Source organism: Haemorhous mexicanus, chromosome 5, assembly GCF_027477595.1.
Source record: "Haemorhous mexicanus isolate bHaeMex1 chromosome 5, bHaeMex1.pri, whole genome shotgun sequence".
Classification (NCBI taxonomy): Eukaryota; Metazoa; Chordata; class Aves; order Passeriformes; family Fringillidae; genus Haemorhous; species Haemorhous mexicanus.
This window is the reverse complement of record NC_082345.1, coordinates 62,984,187-63,006,236: the sequence shown is the minus strand read 5'-3', so window position 1 is coordinate 63,006,236 and position 22,050 is coordinate 62,984,187. Positions and strand designations below refer to the sequence as shown.

The window sequence follows — 22,050 nt, the reverse complement described above, 5'->3', positions numbered from 1 at the left end:
GTCATTTCTAGACTGTGGTTCTGTACTCACAGGGAGAGCTGTCACCAAATTAAACATATATTGTATATATGCTATATATAATTATATATTCTTGACATATTCCTTCCCTTTTCCACTGCTTCTCTACCCTTATAGGGTCCTTCAAAGTAGAAAAGCAAAATACATACATACCTGTATTCAGAACTCTCAAAAAACTCACAAACACATCACATTTTACTATGTTTCAGTAGCATGTATTTTTTTTTCCTTTTTACAAGAATTACAGAGGATGAAGAACCACAGCTGAACTTTTACAGACTGGAAAGTGCAGGGAAGAATCTCAGAACCTGAGATCCATGCCTGGGATGCACGGAGTCACAGTACTGAAGGAATATTCATGTTTGAGCAGCTTTGGGTGGCCTCTAGTGCAACCTCCTGCTCCACGGGTTCAGGGCATTATCCATCCAGGTCCCATAAACATCAGCACTGAAAAGCACATGGTGTTTCTGGGCAGGTTACTCCAATGCTTAATTAATCTCACAAATGCATCAATAATTCAGTAAATTTCAACGAGGAGACACTGACACATGATATCAGAGCAGCTGCTACATGTGTGGTTACACTCTTAAAGGGTACCATTCCCATCTTCTTGCAGTATGTTTTTAACTGATAGGCATGTGCACAGAGGCCAGATTTTAATGCATTAATAGCGCTAACTTGTTATTGGTACTGAATTATTTTCTTGCTGTAGTTGGAAGGGATGTATTTCACCTAAGCTTATCCATTCTACCTCTAAGAGGTAAAGCCAGAAAGCTTTATTACTGTGTTGAGAAGTAATAAAGCCACACAGACCAACAGAAAAATTACTGGTGTGTAACCCTCACATTTGTAGCTTTCTCCAGAATTCCTCAGCTAGAAAAAATCAGGTTGAGCTAACGTGGCACCCAGACCTGTGCCTGCAACTGGACAGTACATTAAACAACTCTGCCAGCACACAGTACCTCTGCTCCACATTGTGTAAAAACACCAGGTTTTGTGAAAATTGTTTGCACTGCTGGGGTAGATTGGAAGATTTGCAACAGGTTGTCACTGAAAACTGGAACACATCGTTATGCAAAGGTGCTGCTGAAACCCAGAAGGAAGTGAAAGAAGTTAAGCCCAAGTTCCTTGTGCTGGTACAACTTGGTGGATGTAGGAGCACACAGGCTGGCTTGGCAGTGTAGAAGACCAGTGTTACAGTCAGTGGTGTCTGTTTCCAGACTGTGAATTCTGTTCATCTAGGACCCTTGTCTGCTAGTGGGAGAAGTCTTTCCAGACACTGGGAAAATAAAATCTGGAGACAACTGTGTGGTGTTACATCATCACAACGCCTGCTTCTTACTGGACTTGAACAATCTCTTGAAGGTAATGAGTCTTCTTCCCCATTTCTGTGAATTTTCTCTTCCCACCATCTCCCTTCTACTTTCTATTGCTAATTACCCTCTTTTTTTTAATTGAGAGTTTGTAATAACTAGTGTTAATCTGAAAACCCAAATAATTTATCCTGGACTTCTCAATAAAGAGATATGGGTGCATTATGTTTGTTGTATTTTGTTGGGTTTTTTGTGGTTTTGGTTTGTTCATTCATTCTGTCGGTTTTTGTTTTTCCTATTCTTAAGGTGACTTCTGAACACTCACAGTCATGATGAAATGCAAGAATTCATGGACATCACATATTGTAATGTTTTTTAACCCAGAAGGCAAACAAAAAGTACTCAAAGCTCAACTGCACTTAAGCCTCATTATTTTTAAGCCCATCTCATGATACTTTGTAGTCTAATTCACTGTATTTTAATGCCAAGCACTGCAGTAACTGGCTAGAAAGAGCACTCCTCCAGGGGTGTGGAAAACAACATGCCAGCCAGATGTCGTCCCAGGCCAGAAAATGACGCAGGCAGCACACAGCAGGGAAAACAGGCTCCAGGTCTGAGCTGCCTGGTGCAGTGCCGGCTGGGCATTGTGCCAGAAAACAACAGCCTGAAGCAGTTTTTCCAGTTCTCACTCCTGTTCCCTCCTTTTTTCAGCATGTTTCCATGTTAGGATTATACAGATGAAGTTTTGACCCACAGTCCAGCACTCAACTTGCTGTCTTCCCTTTGTCTTCTCTCTCCCAGATGCGAGATGGTTAGTCCCTTTTTAAGCAAAGAGATTTATTTAATACAACAGGAAGTAAAGGGAAATTACTTTCCAGAAGGACAAGGGAGGAGAAATATTTATGAAGACACAGTATTCCAGAGCCCTAGTACAGCCCAGACCAAGATGAATATTTTGCACACTATATTGTTAGGTGAGAAGCTCAGTGATACCTCCAAGCCCCCAAAGTTAAGGGAAGATCCAGTCAAAGACACTGATATGCTGCAGTTTTGTAAAGGTTTTGGGGTCATGACAGAAGGAAGAGACAGAGAATCAGCAGTGTTTGACCACCACAACACAGGACTTCACTGCCTCAGTTTAGGACCAAATGTGCTACTAGAAAAAACTATGTACTTGGTATGCTACAGCTGTGAGAGATCGGTAGGATCCTTTTCTTGGGGACTGGTCAGAAAGTTTAACTAGGAGAAGATCAGCAGATACATTACTCAAACCAGGTGCAATTTCTGTCTCCACATATGTCCAGCCCTGTGGTTTGGTGATCCTGGTTCTTTCTTGTAGCACAGATTAGTCCACTCTGCATCCAGGCCAGCTCCATCAGAATTACCAATTGTCCCAATATCCCAGTTATGCCCTCTTTACCAGACAGAAGCAGAAATTTGTCTGCTGGTCTCAAGTCTTCATCAGCTTCATCAAAGCATGAGCCTCAGCCACATTTTTACCTTGGCTATCCTACTTGCTAAAACCCCAGATGAATCACTGAGAATCTGGTGCCATGGCTGGTTTATGTCAATCTAAGCATGAGCTGCTGTCAAGAGGAGCAGCCCTGCCTGCCCCTGCCTGCTGCCATCACCTCTCCAGTACCAATACTGGTGCCTGTCTATGTGCATAGTCAGCCTCACCACGGAGCTGGTTCAACCCACTCTATGGCCACATGATTATCAGTGCCAAAATGCACTGAGGAGCTTGGGGACTGAAAGGGAAGTCTGTAGTGGATTGACATATTTTGTTCAAGCACCCTACATGATAACTGTGTGTGCAGAGTTAAGTCTGGTACATCCTGATCCCATTGGTGACACTGTGCATAGTCTGGACATCCCACTCAGCACTTGCACAGGTGGTCCAAAACACCTCATGTCAGACATGAAGGACACTTGCTGTGAAGTCCATCTCTGTGTGACCTCCAAGACCACTGAATGTGCAGAGACCGTACTGGAGAAGTCTGACCACTCAGCAGGATGCACTGGATGTGCCCATGGCTCCCAAGACACAGCAGGATCTCTCATCTATCTATGGGAATGGTGGCTCCTCCTAGGACAACACCACCTCCACTCATGATTCTGCCTGCAGCATCCCAAATTTCCTACCTCTAGTTGACTGTCCATTCTCAGGATTGTCCTGAAAGCAACTGCTGTGCCATCAGGTGAGTCAGACACAGATGAGTCAGCTATAAATGCTACCTGAGACAGGGAAGGGAAATTACTTCGACTGCAGAGGTTTTTAATCTGACAACAAAGCCTTCCACACATCTAGAAGTCGAAGCTACTGAAATAAATATGACAAAAATGTGTAAGTAGGAGGGTCATTCATTGTTAGTACATAGAGAGCTGCCTCCGTTTCAAATTTTGAATCAAGATTTTCAGCAAAGCAATATTTGACCTTGATCAAGGCATTTCTGAGTGCAGCGGAATGTGTACAGAGACTGTGTATGACAGCATGTAAAACCCAGACAGCCCTGAAAGACAGGCTTGAGCAAATCTTCCTGCTGTTATTCACAGAGGAATTGCCCCTAATTCTTCCCTGCACCTCCCTGCCAGGACTTGGTGAGACTATCATGGGGCTCACAGAAGGGAGTTTGCCACTTACATTTAAAAAGTCATGATTGTTAGAAACTAGCAATTAGGATGAGTATACAGGGTCATCTAGTGACTCTTCTGAGAGCATTAACATCCGCAGAGAAGTTGGGAAGGAGGGGAAGAGTCACAAAAGAGTTGGGAGAGAGAAGAGGAGTCATGACTTGGGAAAAGCAACTTAAACTGAAGGAAGGGGACATACTTGATTTAATTTACCAGAGCTCTCCAGACAGCTCACAAAGCAGCCTGGCTTCCAGCTGATGCAATATATGTTATGCAAATGCAGTATAATTAACATTATTTAACTGGAAAGGAAGTATTTCCAAGATTCATTAGACTTATAAGGAAAAAAAAAATTTAGATTAATATTCCTGAGCAAAGATAGAATTGTGGACTCAGAGCTGATGTTTGCCATGGCAAGTTATTTACGTATAGATGCTAGTGGAATTACTTGAAAGAGGCAGGAAAAGCAAACAACCTTCGGTCAAATGTAAAGCACATGCACTGCACTGAGCACTATGCTTCCCTCAATGTGTTCAGCATTCCTTCACTTTCCATTTTATCAAAGCTTGATTGAACTCAAGGCTCACAAGAAACATGGGATTGAGTCCCAGCAAAAGAATATTTTCTCTTTGTTTTCCTGTGCTGTATACGAGCAGGAGCAGTGAAAACAATGAAAACCAAGCTGCACCCTTTTGCTCTGCACAACTTCCTGAAATTTCTTCTGAGCCAGATAAACCAGGCTACAGAAAAACACAGGTCAAGGTTAAAATGGCATCTGCTAGGATGCTGTGGAATTTGGGAACAGTCATATTTTCACACCATCTGCTTCTTTACGATAAATTACTTTGTGACCCGGGTGTACAGTAAGACGTAATGGGAAAATTTAAGAAGAATATCCTTCTAGCCTTCACTAATCTCACCAGAGAAGCAACAGAAGTCCTGTTTAAAACTAAGGAAGGACAAAAAGCACTAAAAGCTGCATGGGAAATGGCCCAGAACTGCAGAGGATTTGGACGAGAAGCTTTCAGGGCTGCAGGCGGAGGAGGCCCGGCTGGGGACGGCAGAAGCAGCCGCTTTGTCACTGCCCCGGGGCGGCAGCCGACCTTCACCCAGAGCAGCACATGTGGCAGCGCCGCCAGACCGGCCCACCCGCTCGGATTAACCAGTTCAAACTGCGTGCTCGGGATAAACAGCAGGAACTTTCCTGGAGGGGTTTAGCGAGTGCCTGCAGTGCCTGTCCTGACCTGAACGCAGATCTGAGGGCATCCCCGGCAACGCAGCTGCAGAGAACAGCTGAGGAGGGCTCACGTCTTCGTCAGGCACCAACCAAAAACGTGGCAGACAGGATGGCACTCTGCGGAGAGCAGTGCCAGCTGGAGGCTTTCATTCCCATCCCATCACAGCCTGAGGTCACCACGCTGCTGCCACTCGCTTCTCCGGCTGCACACTGAAGGAACAAAACCAGGGAGCTGTGTCATCGGATGGGAGGAAGGCCCACACTCTGTCAAGGCAGCAAAAGGACAACCCACTGACAGAGACCCAGAGGGAGCCGCGACATCCCAGAGAGGATGTCTGCCCACAGCACAAGAAGAGCCCGAATCTGTTTTCATTTAAACCAGTTGTACAGTCTGGACTGGACTGGGACTCAAATGCATTTTATGTGGCCTACACAACCCGCTCTGCCCTGCAGGAGATGAGAGAAGCCATGAGTGGTTTGCAGCCTCAGAGCGACAGCAGATGCCCAAAGACCAGGGCAAAGCCTGCTCACTTCTTTCTTTCTGTGACTCTTCCCACGGCTGGCTGGATCACTTGGTGGTTTCTATGTTCCTTCCCTGCCTTGAGGCAACATCAGCTTCTCCATACAGGCTGAACAGGCTTCACACACTTTCTCTAGAGTCTGGAGCAGCTTTACAAACCTTGGAGCTGTGCAAAGGTACAGGAAATGTCCTGCAGGCTGCTGCCACCAGCCAGGATGCAGGGTGACGGTCTGTGAAGCCAACCAAGTGGAAGGTGGTGGTGGTAACCTTCAGAAGGAAGCCTGGGGAAGGGGGCAACCTACTTGCTGCCAAACATTGTAGCATCTCTGTGGTTTTTTTCTCTGTTTTTTCATGTTTCCTGCTTGTGTCCTGCTGCCACCAGTCTGTGCAATTCTACAAATTAAAAGTTGGAGTTTTTTCAAGTGAATCTTGGGAAGTTAGGAACATAGCTCCCAAGAGCATAATTTGCTCAGCCCAGCTCTGTACCTGTGGTCTGATGACCACTGTGCATGCACACTCATGAACATTGCAGCCTGCTGACACATTGCTCCTCTGTAGCTTTGGGACAGGAATACATTAGTGCACACCAAAAAAAAACCATTAAAGGAAAGCTGTACAACAGAGGGATGTTGCACTTAAAATAATGTTTGGGGTCATCCAAGGAAGACAGACAGGATGGAGGGCAGGTAGAGCATGTACAGCATATTCCTTATTATCCTCTTGTGATGTTTAGCAATGTACAAAGGTACCAAGCCAATGCCAGATTCAGACTGTCTCACCGGGATCTAACATGTTACAAACCACAAGGTAAAAAAATCAAACACAATGACCTCACCTTCTTGATAAAAATATGGGAGTGGTTTCTTTACATCTCATCCATCCTTAAGGAAAGAGATACATGGTCTGGGGCAGCAGAACTGGAAACTGTTCCATAGGAAGTAATATAATCCAAAGTCCTGTGTATTTTTAAGCTGCTCAGCCCTGCCCCCTCATAAAGCAGGTATTTCAGTATGTGGCACTTGTGTTAATTGAATGCCCTCTTAAACGCAAATGAGGAAAGCCACACTAAAGTCTCTCAAGGTTCCAGATAAGATCTGCAGCTGGTATAAATAAGCAAAATGTCACTAAGGCCAGAGGAATCTCTCTGTTCCTCCCTCTGCTGCCTCTGCAATCCCTGAACTTGACCCTACATTTCCCTGCTCCTACAAGGAGCAGAGCACGAAGCACGCAGCCGCAGTCCTGCTCCCGGCCCCTCACGGCCCTGGCCCGTCCCCAGGGACACGGCGTGTCAGGGAGGGGAAAAGCCAGGGAGTGTCTGGCCAGGCCGGGAAGGGAGGCCCGAGTTCCTGTCATTTCCTCTGTGATTATTTCAAGATTTTTCAGTAAAAGTCTTTACAGGATGGGTTGGGCTGTTTTATCAGAGCCAGATTTTGGCAGGATAGTTCCCAGGGAGGTCCTTTTCACCGCGCAGCCCTCGGGCAGAGCCTGCAGACCTTACTTACCTCTCCAAACCCAGCACAGCCCGGCCCGACCCATGGGCGGATTCAGGCCTGCTGAGGGAGACACAGCAGGGACTGCCAACCCTCCCTGCAGGAGGACAGCCTTTTGATTTCATTTAAGAAACAGCACTTAGACCTTGGCTGGTGACAGGAAGTCCCGATGGTGCTAATATAAATCTCCAAGTCGCTTTCTTGACAAGGGCAAGGTTAATTCTTCATAAGCAAGAACACTTGAAACTTTGCAACCAGACTTTGCTTTCCCAATCTGTCTCTTTTTGGCCTCCCATTTTAAGCAGAACAAGAGCTAGCAAAGGGAGCAGGAAACAACAGCTCCTTCCTGCCACACAGCTCCAGCCATGCTCGCAGGGAGCCTGCCTGCCCCGGGGCTGGGCTTGGGTGTGTGCCAGCACTGAGCAGCATCCCCTCTGAACTGGAAACGTACAATAGCTTGGGTTGGAAGGGACTGCTAAAGGTCATCTAGTCCCACCTACTGTCACTGTCCTGTTGCCATTAAAGCTAAGTAAAAGTCTGAGAGAGAGATTATCCCAGCTGAATCCCAGTAAACAGCAGCAGAGCAGTAGTTCTGTGGCAAATGTGATAAGGATTTTTTGTTTAATCATTTCTAAATTCTCTACACTTCAGATATGTGTTCCTATTGCCTTTAGTGATAGGAGAAGGGGTGATGGTTTTAAACGAAAAGAGGGTAGATTTAAGCTAGATATAAGGAAGAAATTTTTTACAATCAGGGTGGTGAAACACTGGCACAGGTTGCCCAGAGAAGTTGTGGATACTCCATCCCGGGAAGTGTTCAAGGCCAGGCTGGATGGGTTTCTAAGCAACCTGGTCTAGTGGAAGGTGTCCCTATCCACAGCAAGGGGGTGGAAATAGATGCCTTTTAAGATCCCTCCCAACCCAAACCATTCTTTGATTCTATGAGACAGCTTCTGTTAGGGGAAGGGAAGGTGCTGTGTCAAAGATGGACTACAACAGAGAGCATTTATTTGAAGATAAATATACTAGTAAAGAAATTAAATCAGGAGGGTACCAACTACTTTCAAACAGAAAAAAAAATTACTAAGAGAACTCAAAACACAGTGGACTAGAGGGTTTAGTCAGCATGAGGGAGGGAGGATGGAGGGATGACAGAATTACAGGACTATAGTGCCAAAGAGGTTTTTAACATCCACATTAATTTTATTGTGCACATGCATCAAAGGTCCCTATGAAGATATGTAAAACCACGTGTCCTGATTGAAGAGAGCAGAGTTGACCTACATCCCTTCCCCTTCTCCATGGGCTAGTTTTTGGAGTCCCACTGCTACATTATACTGCTTTGCTGGATGCTCTTTATCTTGGCTCTTACAAAGCCCATGTGGGAGAGCAATACCAGGCCCTTTGGTATTTTCTGGGCTTTCCCCTGCCCAAGGGTGCACTGTTTGTGAGGATGCCAGAGCTCCTTCTCTTGTTCTGTCCACAATACACTACCTGAAGGGTCTGGCTCTCTGCCTGGGCAGCTGCAAAGAATTAGCCCAGCTGAGGTTCAGCACATAGGGAGGGAGTGCAGACAAGACTTCTTTTTTGCCATTCAGTCCACTCAACCTTCAAGAAACCTTGGAATTAAAAGTCCTAAGTACAAGTGTTGAAATTAACTGTAAGGTCAGTGCTGCCTGTGGCAATCTTGGTTTCACTGATGCAGATTAGCATCACTTCAAAACTGCCTTGAGAGGCCCTATTTTTCATTTTTGCCTTGCATCCCATCCTTGGGATATCTTTGGTGGTTCATATTAACTTACATGATTTCCTAAGAGTTATTGTGTCTTTTTTCATTACAAAGAACTTTAGGTATTCTTGACAAGGGATAACCTGTTTGTTTCAGATGGCTTTGCTGATTCCCAACATCAGTTTTTCCCAACATCAAGCTGAACAGTACTTGGTGTGCAAAATTTTCCTTTCAACTTCCTTTTCTGGCTGTACTGGTACTCACAGATTTTAAGTATTTGTTTGGACTAAAGCATTTTAGAATGTACATTTCCCATTCATCCTCGGTTCATTGGTCTTAATCTTTCACAGTGCTTCCAAAAGTTGTAACAATTTAATATTGGCCTTGAGAACTTCTGAAGTGCCCAAATACTCAGGATTTCCAGAAAAAAAAGAAAGACCAATTATAAATCGCTCCCTGCTGAAAAGAGACTTTCTAAATAAGTTCTATAGCATTAATCTTAAAATCATACCTGAAAAGGGTCTCGAAAGTACCACAGGCTACTATCTTTCCCAAAACAAGGTCAGCTATGCACTTTAGATATGTTAACGTCTTAGCCAGTTCCTGCAAGGATAATTACTTGCTGATGACCAAGTCAGAAAGTATTTCTCCCTGGACAAAACAGTAGATTATTTATTTCATGCCCTGTTGTTGCTTATTTTTAGTAGTTCTCATGTTTCATTTTCAGAGCTGACAGGAATTGATTTGAGGTGAGCTGGATTATTCCTGCATACAAAGGGGCTCAATTTCATGTCTGGCAGGAAGCGATATAAACTGGAAAAGGAAACCTACTTGCAAATGGAGGGAAATACAACCTTTGCTACTTCTTCCACTGTTTTCTTCAATATTGATTATCAAGGACACCTCCATCTTTTTGCTAGTCTTCTAGGACTGATGCACAAATCTGCCCAGTGATTTGTCCCTTTGCCAGCATCAATTTACTCAGGGCACTCTTGTTCCCCTCCTGGGGTCTTCTCAGGGCTAATACCAAAACAAACCTGGCTCTGAGGATCATCACCATTATTAACACCAAAGGAAAAAAGCAAGAGAAGATGTATTAGTGAACAAGATGGGGAGAAGTGCATGTCCTTGTACTGTCATGGAGAAAGTCTTTGTAGTGTTCTCACTCCTACTTGCCATTCTCCTCGTGAATTCATCCATCCTGACACAAATAATCTACAAACAGCAAACAAACCCTTTCTAGTAGTCTGTCGCTTTACAGGAAATAAACAATGGCACAATTACTCACTAATATCTCATAGAAGTCACGCTAATTGCTTCTGCTGAAGCTCCAGGCTTCCTTATCAAACCTGCCAGGCTGAAGTAGCTGAAAGTCTATAAACTAGTAAATAATTAACTTTGAAGATTTCCTTCTTGCATCTCCTGGTGACTCTTTTGCCTGCAACAGTGAATGGCAGAGCAACAATTCACAGGATTTCTGTGGAGAACCTGTTTGTTCTTTGTGCCGCCTTGATGTGCGATTTAAATCAACTGAACACTTCGAAAGAAATTAAGCATGTAAAAAATAATCAAGAGAGCAGGGTCTGGACATGCTGGGGACATTCCTCCACCCAGCTCCTGCCATGGCAGGAGTGAGGGCTGCCAGGGCAAGGGGGCAGTACCAGCCCCCAATCCCATTTCTCTGGGTAGGTTTATTTGTAACACATCTGCATCCTTATTCTTCTTGGCAGGAAGATGCCAAGGGCTGACATTTGGGCCAGAGCTCCTGTCTGAAGCAATGACTTCTCTCTGACCCATTGCAGTTGAGTCCCATGAGGAAACACAAGATGCTCTCCTTCCTGAGAAATATCTGCCTTCTCCTCCTCTCTGTGGTTTAATTAAAGCATTTTAGCAATTTCTGCTCAGCAGTTTCACCCTGCAGGAACTCTTGTCAGCTCCAAGATTTTGCCTTGGGAGTGCAGCCATTTTGGGTATTTGCACGGGCATCAGGGCCTACCCTTCATTTACTTTTACCAGCTCAAACATGCTTTAACCCACAAAAACTCCTTAATGAAGCTGCACATTCTTAGCAAACCCAGCTCCTTCAAGACTATACTGGTACTTTATCATGCCAATCATCTTGTTTTCTGATAGGGCCCCAGTGCCTGCCTGCAAGCATGTTTGTTTACACAAGGGATGCTGGTGCTCTGCAAATTTCTTAGTCCTGACTCAAAAGAGCCACTGCAAAGGTACAGCAGTGGGAAGTAGAAGGGATTTTGTACCTGGCAAACAGTTTCTGTGCTTATGTGCACATGTGCAGTCACAGGCACTGCGACCTTTCCCATCCCGCCAACCTGTGTGGGTCAGTAGTGATGGGATCATCACAGAGAATAGTGCTAAAATATACCTCATGAGTGACCTTTATCAGTGATTGACACACAGTCCACAGCTGGTCCCCAGCAGCACAGACACAGGACAGCAAGCCTCCACATAAGGTCCTACTCCTTTTGGAAAGGTCTCCCTTCCCTCTCAGAAGCTGATCTGTAGCTGGGGCCTCCGGCAGGAAACCAAGAGCAGAGGGTAACACTAATGTATTTGGGTATTGAAACCACTCCTGCAATGGCCACCCTGCTTCCAAACACCTCTGTTTGCTACCAAACTACTCAAAATTTGGAGCAGGAGACACTCTCCTGCTGTGCAGCAGCAGAGAATCCATGAACACCAAGGAGATCTGAATCCCCTGGGGCAGGAGAAAAGCCAAAGCAGCTGCAATGCCTGTCCCTCTAAGGTTTCACCCACACTCCACAGTTCCATGTATATAAATTAAAATTAACTTATTAAAGTAAATTAAACTTGTCTGAAACCATTCTCTGGCAGAGAATGGCACACACCCTTATTATTGAAGTCTCAGCCTCTAAAGCAGCATGGCTTCACCCAGGCTACCCACTGGAAAGGCTGCCTGGCATATGCTAATTCCCTAATTTTAGCTCAGCCTCATCTGGGTGACCATCTTTGCCTCAGGCCAAAAGCAGACTAGGAACCACTGTACTGGTAGAGATGGTTTAGCTCCATGCCACACAAAAAGCTCCCTGATGGTACTTAGTTTGACACAATACATTTTTCTCAACCAAATTTACCTTGCTACTGGACTGTGACACCTACAGAGATGATGTTTGATCCTGAATTCAGTGACACTCTTAACTGACTGTTCTTAATGAAGAGAAGGCATTTTTATGGATGTATGTTCTTTGAAGATTTCTCAGTTCAACCTTGGTCTTAAAAGATCAAATTTAGTCAATCAGTATGACCAAACTTTCCTTCCCCTAAGATACTGCTTTACATATAAAACAGCCCACTTGGTGCTCTCCACATTTGGGACAGAAGAAGCTTGCAACTGATCTCTAAAGCATGTTATAAACTTACACCTTTTTGGGTTCTCCAGAAACCAGTCCCTTGGAGTGCAGACCTGCCACAATAGATGTGAGAATAGCCCGTGGTGCCCTGTGTTCCCGTGGGCTCTGCTCCATCCTGTAGGCAGCTCCCTGCCCATGTGACTTTGCTTGCAGAAGAGGGAGTATCAACGCCACAGAAAGCTGTTACCCATTAGTAAAGGCTGCTTTTAGCTGAGGCATGAGAAATCATTTCAAGTAAGTTACAAGTGTTGATCAGTGGATCTTCTAGCAAAATCCTCTATATGAGCTATTCCTAGTTTGTTTCAAATGGTAGTACAGACTTTCAAAGCACTGAATGCTGAGAAAGTAAAATACTTAAGTGTAACTATGGGTTGCATTATTAAATATATTGATATTTAATCAGTTATTATAAATCTCAGAAGAAGTGCTTTAAAAACCTGAAAATAAAAAAAAATAGTCAAAGAATGTAAGAAGGGCTGTCTTCACTGTTTTGTGTACAGCATACTTTAATACTAAGAAGATGCTGCTAGATCAGCATGCTTTCTGTATACTAGTGATTACACAGGTATAAAGATGAAGGGAATTAATGTCACCAAAACAGCACAAGTTCTCCCTTTTCTCCACAGAGCTTTCTGTCCCCGGTGCTAACTGGGCTTTGCAAAGGGCTGAGACACTTTGCTGGAAAGCTTCTGAGGGAATTTATTTTAAGAAACAAATTTAATTTTTAATAAAGATGATAAGACGTTTGGTAAATGTTGTGGGCAGGCAAAGTGATGGCATGAAATCTGAGAAAAAAAATATACATGTATATATACATCAAATACCCTCTGGTACTACAGAGGGAGGAGAGGAATGATTTTCAGTAGTATTTGGGCAAAACCCCCAATTATTAAGAAAAGCACCAAATGACTAACACTGACTCACTCTCTTGGCATGATGTCGGTAGATTTCCTACTGTTATTTGTAGTTGTGTTCTGGTCTGGTTATGACATGTTGTCAGTAGAGTGGTTTGGAAAGTGTTAGCCTGGGGTCCAATAGTTCTTCTGTGCCATTCAGTATCCTAAAAAATACACATTATTTTTTTAATTTCTTCACATACCTCAAAAGTCAGCCACCTGTTTTCTTCCTGCAGTCCCCCATCATCACCCATTACACTCCCTACAATCTGGCTTACTAGCACTAGTGGAGTTCAGTTTATAGGTTTCTTTCTCTGTCAGCTGCTAGGTCCTGTCTCTTCCTGGCTGCTTGCTCCAGGAAGGGCCTCTTCCTTCTCCTGGCTGGTAACAGGAACCCTTGTGAAATACAGTTTATCTTGTTTCGTCTTGCAAATTCACAATCAAAGAAGCAAGTTTCAGCACACTTTGTTTGGCTTGGATTTCTACAAGTGGTCAAGTACTTTAGAATCTATTTGTGTGACTAAATTTTTTAAAGTAATTCTGTGCTTACAGAATTTTTAGGACCTATTTTTATGACTAAATTTTTTTAAGGAATTGGGTGCTTACACAGTTTTTAGGATCTGTGGCCCTCATCCAAAATAAAAGAGTGGCTGTTTTGGCATTGGGGCACCCAATGTGCTTAAGGAGACTTATTAAAGAGCAATGGTATGTTTTGCTTCATCTTAGAGAGCATAGTAAGGTATTTATATGAGAATTAATTATTGATTAAAACAGAGATAAATATAGGAAATTTTATGTTAAAGTAAAATATTATACAAGGAACTTTACCCAAACAGAATATAGAGGAAAAGCACCAGAGCTGCACCTAGATCCAGTTAGGGGAACTGGATGATTTGACCTGCATGGTACCTGGCCAAAGCATATCTTGGTGGCCAACATGCCTAGGCTTCCTTCCCTGGGGAGCCAGGAGAGATGGAGGGGAACATTTAGAGTATAGGCATCCAATTTACTGAGTGAAATACTTGAACCAGAAGATGAAAAGTGCTTAGGAGCACCAGTATGTATCTTGGTACAACAGGTGAATAAACACAGTGAAATTGAAAGCAAGCCAATTTCAAATGACAGATTTGTAAGAGCAGAGGAAGGTGACACCTTAAGCCAAGCTATCAAATCCCTGTCAATAGGTATTGTGGAAAGTTAGGTTCCAAAACACCACTGGACAGTTAAGAGGGTAATGAGGATGTTTGACATTTTTTTGACAGGACTGAAAAACTACTAGAAGTATAAACCATAATGCTTCAGAGCTCCGTCCCTCAAATGCTCAGTGGTAGAATTCAAGACTATTTTATACTTGTCCTCTCAGGAGCTTCTTAAACCTTCTGCTGAAGCAGCTGGCACTGGCTGCCCTAAAAACAAAATACTGCAATCCATGCATTGGGTTGGATTTAATCTCCATTTGAGGTTACACAAACTGCTGTGAATTGACTGACCAAATCCTGATCCAATATTTAAGTTAAACAGTATTCTAGATAAAAAGGCAGGAAGAACAGCCTGTTTTCTGTAAGAGTGGTGCATCAGGGGATATCATCCAGCTAGATACAGATGTGAGATACCGAAGTGGGAACCTTGTGTTTTTATCTGCACAAAGCTGATCTAGCCCAATTCATCTTTGAATAACAAAAGGCCTATTTGCTCTGCTACAGTAAAAGCAAACAGGATTCCTGGATTGACTGTTTAATTAAGCATCATGGCTTCAAATAACTACTTTTCTGTGTTTGGGAATCAGTTTCAAGGTCATTTAGCAACTGGCAAAGTCACAGAAGAGAAGGAGCTCAGTCCAAAAGCAGGGAAGGCAGTATATTTCTCTTGTCAGTAGATTAACAAAGAAAATGTTGCTAGAAGGCAGTGACACACTGTTCTGAAAATGCAGATGAGTCTACATCATATTTGGCTATGGAAAGTGTAGTGGTGTTATCAGAACCACTTGGCAGTACCATTTCAGAAATTTAGGTGAATTAAGGCCATGTAGCCACAGAGAGGAAAGGCCAGGGCAAAATGTATTGAAATAAAGTATGTCTAGTAGATTGTGGGTAATTTCAGCTGAGTCACTTGGACAATAATGGAGTAAATCCCAGCATTGTGAAGAGCAATCCCACCTACATATTTTGGAACTATTCCAGTTTGCTTAGCAATTTCCACAAGGCATTTAGCAGGGATGCCCTTGCAACATTTTGCTACATGAATCTTCTACTTGTGCATTTCAGTCAGTTCCCAGAACATAAATCTTAAGTCTCAGATGTTACATTTATGCTACAGTTTGTTTCCTTGGGGTTTTCATGCAAGATTTAATAATTACAGTGATATTTAACACTGTAAAAATCCGTGAGTCTTTGGGAGAAATTCAAGTCTTTACAACTTGTCACATGGAATCATATTACTTCTATGGTTTATAAACTTACTTCCTCTAACTTCTAGTTCTACTGCCCAGAGGGTAAAATATTAGGGTTAATTTAAAACTTTTGCTTTACTGCATGCTAACTTGTACCATTTGAGAAGGTCTAGCATGTGTTGTTGGTTGATGAGTTCTGCCATAATTTAGCTCCCTATTGTACATCTGACCTTATTAATCAGTATGTCTTGTTTACATTCTGTTGGAGAACAGTTCTCATGTGAACCCTTTATAACTCAATTGTCTGTCAGATGAGATTCATTTGATCCTCATCTTGGAAACAGAACCTCCACATAAATTAGATCTACTTGGATACTAATGAAATTATAATAAATGTTGGCATGCAGTTTCTCGTATTTTCTTTGTCATGATAAATGTCGTAGAAAAATAAGTTTTTACATAATTGTTTGTAGTCATAGTTGACTAGAGTAAGAGAAGGAGCCTTTTTTTCTTTTTTTTTTAGCAAGCAGTTAGAAATCCAAACCTGTGTTACAAAATTTGAGGAAGTTCTATCTCACCTAATCTTACAGTATGTGAAATGTTTTCTATCTCTTCTGTCCAGTATGACAAGAAAAAGTTATAACTGTTTAGTAGATTTCGTATTTCCATCTTTGTTGAATTTAAACTCTCCTCAAATCCTGTTACTGAATGCAGTGCTGTGCCAGTGCTGTTCAATAAAAGAGGTCACAGCACTGAGCAGTTTTGGTGGAGCTTAGACAGCAAATTATTACCTACATCTGAACCTTCCCTGTGCCTCTTCAGCTGCTCTGAAGCACAGGGACACTACATTTTATGATGTGTTATTTCCAAGGATCATGATTTGATGGAGTTGAAGCCGGAGCAGAGCCTTCTAGAACATACCTACAGGCTTAAAGCAAGGACCTTATTCAGTACAGTGCCCAAGTGCATCCTTACCACCCCAGCGATGGGAGAGGCCATCACCTGCATGCATTACCTGCTGTAAATCTGATCAGTGCTGGGCTTTAAAGGACACCACCACCCCACCCCATGAGTGTTCTGGTCTTCAGTGCTGTTTGTAGGAACCTGCTTTAATCCAACCACAAGTATTGTGCCCAATGGCATGGAAAACAGCAAGGAGGGACAGAGAACAGGACAGAGGTCTGTAGGCTGGTATTGCCACCAGAGCTACCACATCATCGAACTGAAGGATAACTTCTGCTCTGCCAAATTGTCCCCTGAAGCATCCAAGGCATGAGACACTCTGTGATTCCCCCCTCCACAAACAGCATGGACATCTTGCTAATGGTAGTTTCCCTGTATCCCAAGCTCTGGGGCTGGAGTATTTAATATTTCAGTGTGGGAATGCTTCAGGGGCAAATTCAGCTTTCCTTTTGCTCCATCTGATGATATTTTATATGGAAAGGGTTTCTAAGGGATTTTTTTCTAACTATATTGAACAGTTCAGGGTGAGGGAGGAGTGGAGAAAATACAAGAAACAACCAGAAATTTTTCTCACAGGATTTCTTACTTTCATCCTAAAGTCTCCATAATAAATAATTCTTGAAACCAACCATGCCAGGGTGTTTCAAAAGGACAAGCTGATTTTTTTCTTGTGCAATAGCAATTGAACACGCTTTTCTGAATACGCTTAATCAATGCATGCTGATATCTTACCATATGCATCAATCAAATACTCCCCAAGGTATATATGTCAGAGCCAGGAAAGAAGAATGTGCCTTTGCAGTCACACAACCAGTGAATCCCTTTGGGTTTGTGCCTCACTCTGAAGCACATGTTGAAAGTATTACTGTAAGACACATGATCCTGGGAAGTCAAGAAACATCCTAGGGGTACATGGCAACAGATGCATTTTTTATACCAACTTAAGAGTTTGAATGAATCCAGGCTGAAAAGTTCAAATGTTTGCTAGATTGGAGTAATCTAACAGGTGAACAAGGACAGGACACTTCAATTTCTGTAGTTAACCCTGTCCTGGAGGAGACAGGTTAATATACCACTGCCTTCCTTGGAGTTAACTGATCCCAAAATACCTATTTCACCTTCATTGGTGAGGGTCTACCAAATGAAGACATAAATTTGTACATCTGGCGGCACAGTGGGATGCTTTAATTATTCTGCTTCACCATCCTCTTTTATGCAGAGTGTTCATAATGCCAGCACAGGGACTCACAAACTCCATGTGTCACTGTATTTATCTTGTTTAGGAGATTGAAAAGCTGACAGCAAATAAATCAGATACTCCAGACATTCAATAATTTCCTGTCCCACATGAGAAGTCAGCTTTCAGGTCTTGACTCCAGACTGCTTCTCCTACATAATGCTTGCCAACTGGGCTTCTTGGTAGCAGGTACCTGTTGAGATGGCACTTTTTCTTTTCCTGTCCATTGCCATATGCAGTGTACTTCCATGAATGCTAGCCATTTCAAACCAGGTTTAAAACTGGTTTGTGCTGCCAGAATCAAGCAAAACTTGTTTACAGGAGTTTCAGAAGATTTGGCCCAAGTATCTTCATAACTGGGCCACTCCCTGCAACAATCATCTTCAAAAGCAAATTACTTTAAAAAAAAAAAAAAAAGGCTAGGATATAATGTCTATAGAGTAAGTAGACCTTGGTAGCAGTCCTATTTAAGGCTGATGTCTTAGAAGGGAAAAAGCTGCTCACAAAATTATTCTGTCAGAAACATTCATGTCTTTTCTTTTTCCCAGAGGGGTGACTTGCAGTGCAAACCTGTATAGTTCAGGAGACTCAGATACTCGGGGTCTCACTCGTGATAGCAGCTCAAGCTCCAGATAAGCTCATGGGAATTACCAGGCTGTGAGTTCTGCTATGCTCTGCTTCCTTTTTCTAATCATTTCCCCAATCTTAAAATTACAGGTCAGTTGACTGCTGCCAGACTCATCCTGTGTTATTTCTGAAAGCTTTTATTTGTTAACAAACCACCAGCGAATAGCAACCGCTGCCTGCTTTAATAGGCCTCAATGTATTTCATTCCTGATAAGATAGGATGATTATAAACTTCTGCAACTCTCAGAACTGAGAGAACAACTAACCTTTATTTACTTGATAGATCCTGACAATTACTGGTGCAGTTACGCTGGAAAGTTCGTCAGAGGCCTTAATTAGGCTTGCTTACAGCTGTGCATCCTCATCCCCATGAGAACAATCTGGCCACAACTCTGTCACCCCAGGCTCTGAGGACTGATGAGTTTTCACAAGCAAATTAATTCTGAGCAAGAAACCTCCAGGTGAAGGTGTTTCTGGGAAAGCTGCACTAGGGACATTCTTCTCCACTGCAGAGCTGAGTCACTTGCCTCAACACGTCAGTGGAGGAGTTGTTTGACTGGAGACTCCCTCTCATCGATGACATCGAAGGATAATTCTCCATACACCTCAGGTGTGAAACTTCTCTATAGCTCCGCATGGTTCTCTGTATTTCTACAACCCTTCTCTTGTAGCCAATACCTCTCTGTCCAGAACTTGTAAACCTACCATAACAAAGCACAGAGAGAAGTGGGATATGCTGACCTGATCTGCACAGCACCTTCAGCTATATTCCAAGTTTCATGTCCTGTCCTGGAGTAAGCTGCTGCTGCTCCCACCCAGGACGATGACCTGTAGGAGCAGCTCTTTCAGCTGTGTAAGAAACAATCCCAGTGCAGTGAAAGCCTGTGAAAAATGGAGCCAACACTGTTATGAGAAAGAATAAAAATACAAACCACAGGGAGAGAAGGCAAGTAACAAGGGGGGGGCGGGGGGTGCTGACACACTGATAGGTAAGGGGGCAAATTATCTGAATCACAACTGAGGCAAAAATCTCCCTTCGGCAGCCTCCCCTAAGGAGCTATCTATATTGCTGGTATATCTCTATACCAGCAATGTCCCTATACCAGTTTACCCAAAGGCCTAATCTTGAAAATGCTGCCTTAAGAGTTCTCTCTGCATAGGATAAGAAAAAATATACAACCACATTTACATCCAAAAGCTTACGAGCTTCAGAGCTGTCCCCCAAATCCTTGTAGAATACAAGTTCCTTTCTTGGTCTTACTCCAGCTGCTAAACCAGAATAACTCATGGGTAGAGAGGACTGGAAAAATAAAAGCAGACCACTTAATGGGCATTGCACTCAAATCAGCTCAGTTCTATACATTCCTTGTGTTGTGATAGCAGACTGTACAACTGACCTACTGTACAGCTGAAAAGATATGTACAAATGGACAATATTCTACAAGCAGTCAGTCGTACAACCATACCAAAACCCATGTCTCCTTCTACTGCTGTTTTCACGATCTCAAAGGCTGTGAGACTGTGGAAAGCACAAGACATGACACGTGCCTTTGATCAGTTCCCAGCTGATGAAGACAGGGCACTGAGAGCTGAATTGAAGAGCAGTGAAGTTCCTTTATGAAGATGGTTGGACACAGCAAAAATCACTGCTCAAGTACACCATGTGGAACAGAAATTTGCAATAGAAATAGGAGCTTGAAGATAACTGGTTGAGCTACGTGAGCCTGTGTGAAAGAATCAGCAGGCCAGCAGACAGAGTGAGCAACTTTAATTTTGATCATGAAGGAAGCAGGGGCTCTTTGAAACACCGCCTTAGCTAGAAATGAAAGGCTGGGCATGGCCACTAAGAAAAGTACTAATTTTGGTGTGCTACATTAATAGATACTGCACTAAAGATGTATGAATTCATCAAAGGGTATATTCTCCTCCTCAGAAAACCTGGGTAACTGTTCAGGCCAGGAGAAAGCACTGTGTGACTGCAAGACACGTACACTGAAACACTGCAAATGCTAGTTCAGAAAAACAGCCCTTCCCTGATGCATTATCAGACCTAAAAATGATATCACAAACTTCTCTACAGGTACTAAATGGCCTGTAAAATCAAGATAAGGTATTTTCCTAAAACACAAACTGCAGTTGAAAGGGAAATTACTAGCTTAATGAAGAAGTTAGTGAAGAAGATTCTACAGATTATACTGTTTGGGAAGTAAGAATAAAATCATACTTGCACCTCCTGATCTTAACATTTATGATCAAAGTAGGCATCTTGTCAGAACAAATATTTTGTTTACTCCTTTAGTTTTTCTTAGAGAAAATATGCATAAAACCCAGTTGATCTACACTGTGCCTAAGGGGCTGTTTTGCAAAAGACATGAATGGGAAGAGATGCATCCTCTCCCAAGCATGGCATGGGGGAAGAGAGCTTAAAAGCAGAGGAGTTGCTGATAGTTATTGGGAGTACAAGCCTAATTTGACAATTCAATTAAAAAAGATGAGGTAATTAGTTAATACTTCATCCCTCATACAAAGTTACTAACACAGTTTTGAGTGGTAGATTTGGGGTAGGTTTTTTTTGTTTTGTTTTGAGATGGGGTCTTTTTTTTGGGGGGGGTTGGTTTTGGGATTTTTTCTGTTTTGTTTTTTGGGGTTTTGTTTTGTTTTGTTTATCCTTTATTCATTACCTTGCTTGTATGTGCTTGTGAATGGCTTTCTGCCCTTGAGTTCAATAATCTCATTACCTTGCCAGTGTTGCATCCATATGGATCAGGACATAGCTTTATAGTCATGATTTAAAAGAGAAACAATACAGAAGGGGATGCCCACACCTACTCCATCCATTCCCAGCCACAATTACTTGTTTCCTTCCATCTGCACTAGTCTGCAGACACTATACAACTACAGATCCAGCTGTAAAATAACACAACCCTGCAAATAAAGAGAGTCCTTTTCAACCAGAACACAGGAAGAACCACACAAGCTCCAGAGTCAGTACAGCACTAGTCATGTGTGCCTGTATGGTAGGGGAATGATGGGCAGGAAATGCAGAGAAATTAGATGCTACAGACAGATTGTGCATATAAAAAGCAATATACAGGAGAGGAAACAGTCCATGGAAAAAAATCAGCTTTCCAGAGACTGTGTGGCAGCCACAGTAAGTGTAAAATAAACAAGAGACATTCCTTTGCACAGCTGGCTAATTTTTAAGATTTCATACAATCAATTAACATCCCCCACACTATCTGCCTCCAAATAGCTCAAGAGGTTTTTTATTTCATCTTTTCTCTAAGCAGTAGAAGAGAAATTATCAATTTACTGTGCCAACAAGAGTTTTTATCTTTAATGTACAAGAGATTACTTGCATGGCTGGGTGAGAGACTGTCTTACACATTACAGCTCTGCTCTTACAACACTTGGAGGTAGTCCTGGACCTCTGTATGTGTATGGTTTATATATATTGCCTGAGCTCTAGGAACTCTGATTTGCTCATTAATCTTTAATGAATAGTCCAACTTGCCAGAGTACTTAGCAGGCCAAATTCCATCTTGTTTTTTATTTCATTATAGTGTAAAAATTCTTGGGAGTCACCAGAGGGCATCATTACAGAG

General features: G+C 42.8%; 1 long non-coding RNA gene across 3 annotated transcripts in view; it reads right to left on the bottom strand.

The window, feature by feature from the left end:
- Positions 1-211: 211 nt before the first annotated feature.
- The window catches only part of LOC132327807 (uncharacterized), a 48,367-nt gene continuing 26,528 nt past the window's right edge, over positions 212-22,050 (bottom strand). Inside the window, exons 3-6 of one of the 3 annotated variants that reach the window (XR_009486619.1) lie at positions 19,187-19,327; positions 13,258-13,393; positions 5,210-5,412; positions 212-2,150 (exon numbers count right to left, since the gene is read on the bottom strand). This is a non-coding gene — a long non-coding RNA (uncharacterized LOC132327807). The remainder of the gene's footprint in view (positions 2,151-5,209; positions 5,413-13,257; positions 13,394-19,186; positions 19,328-22,050) is intronic. The other 2 variants (XR_009486620.1, XR_009486618.1) reach the window with 2 other exon arrangements.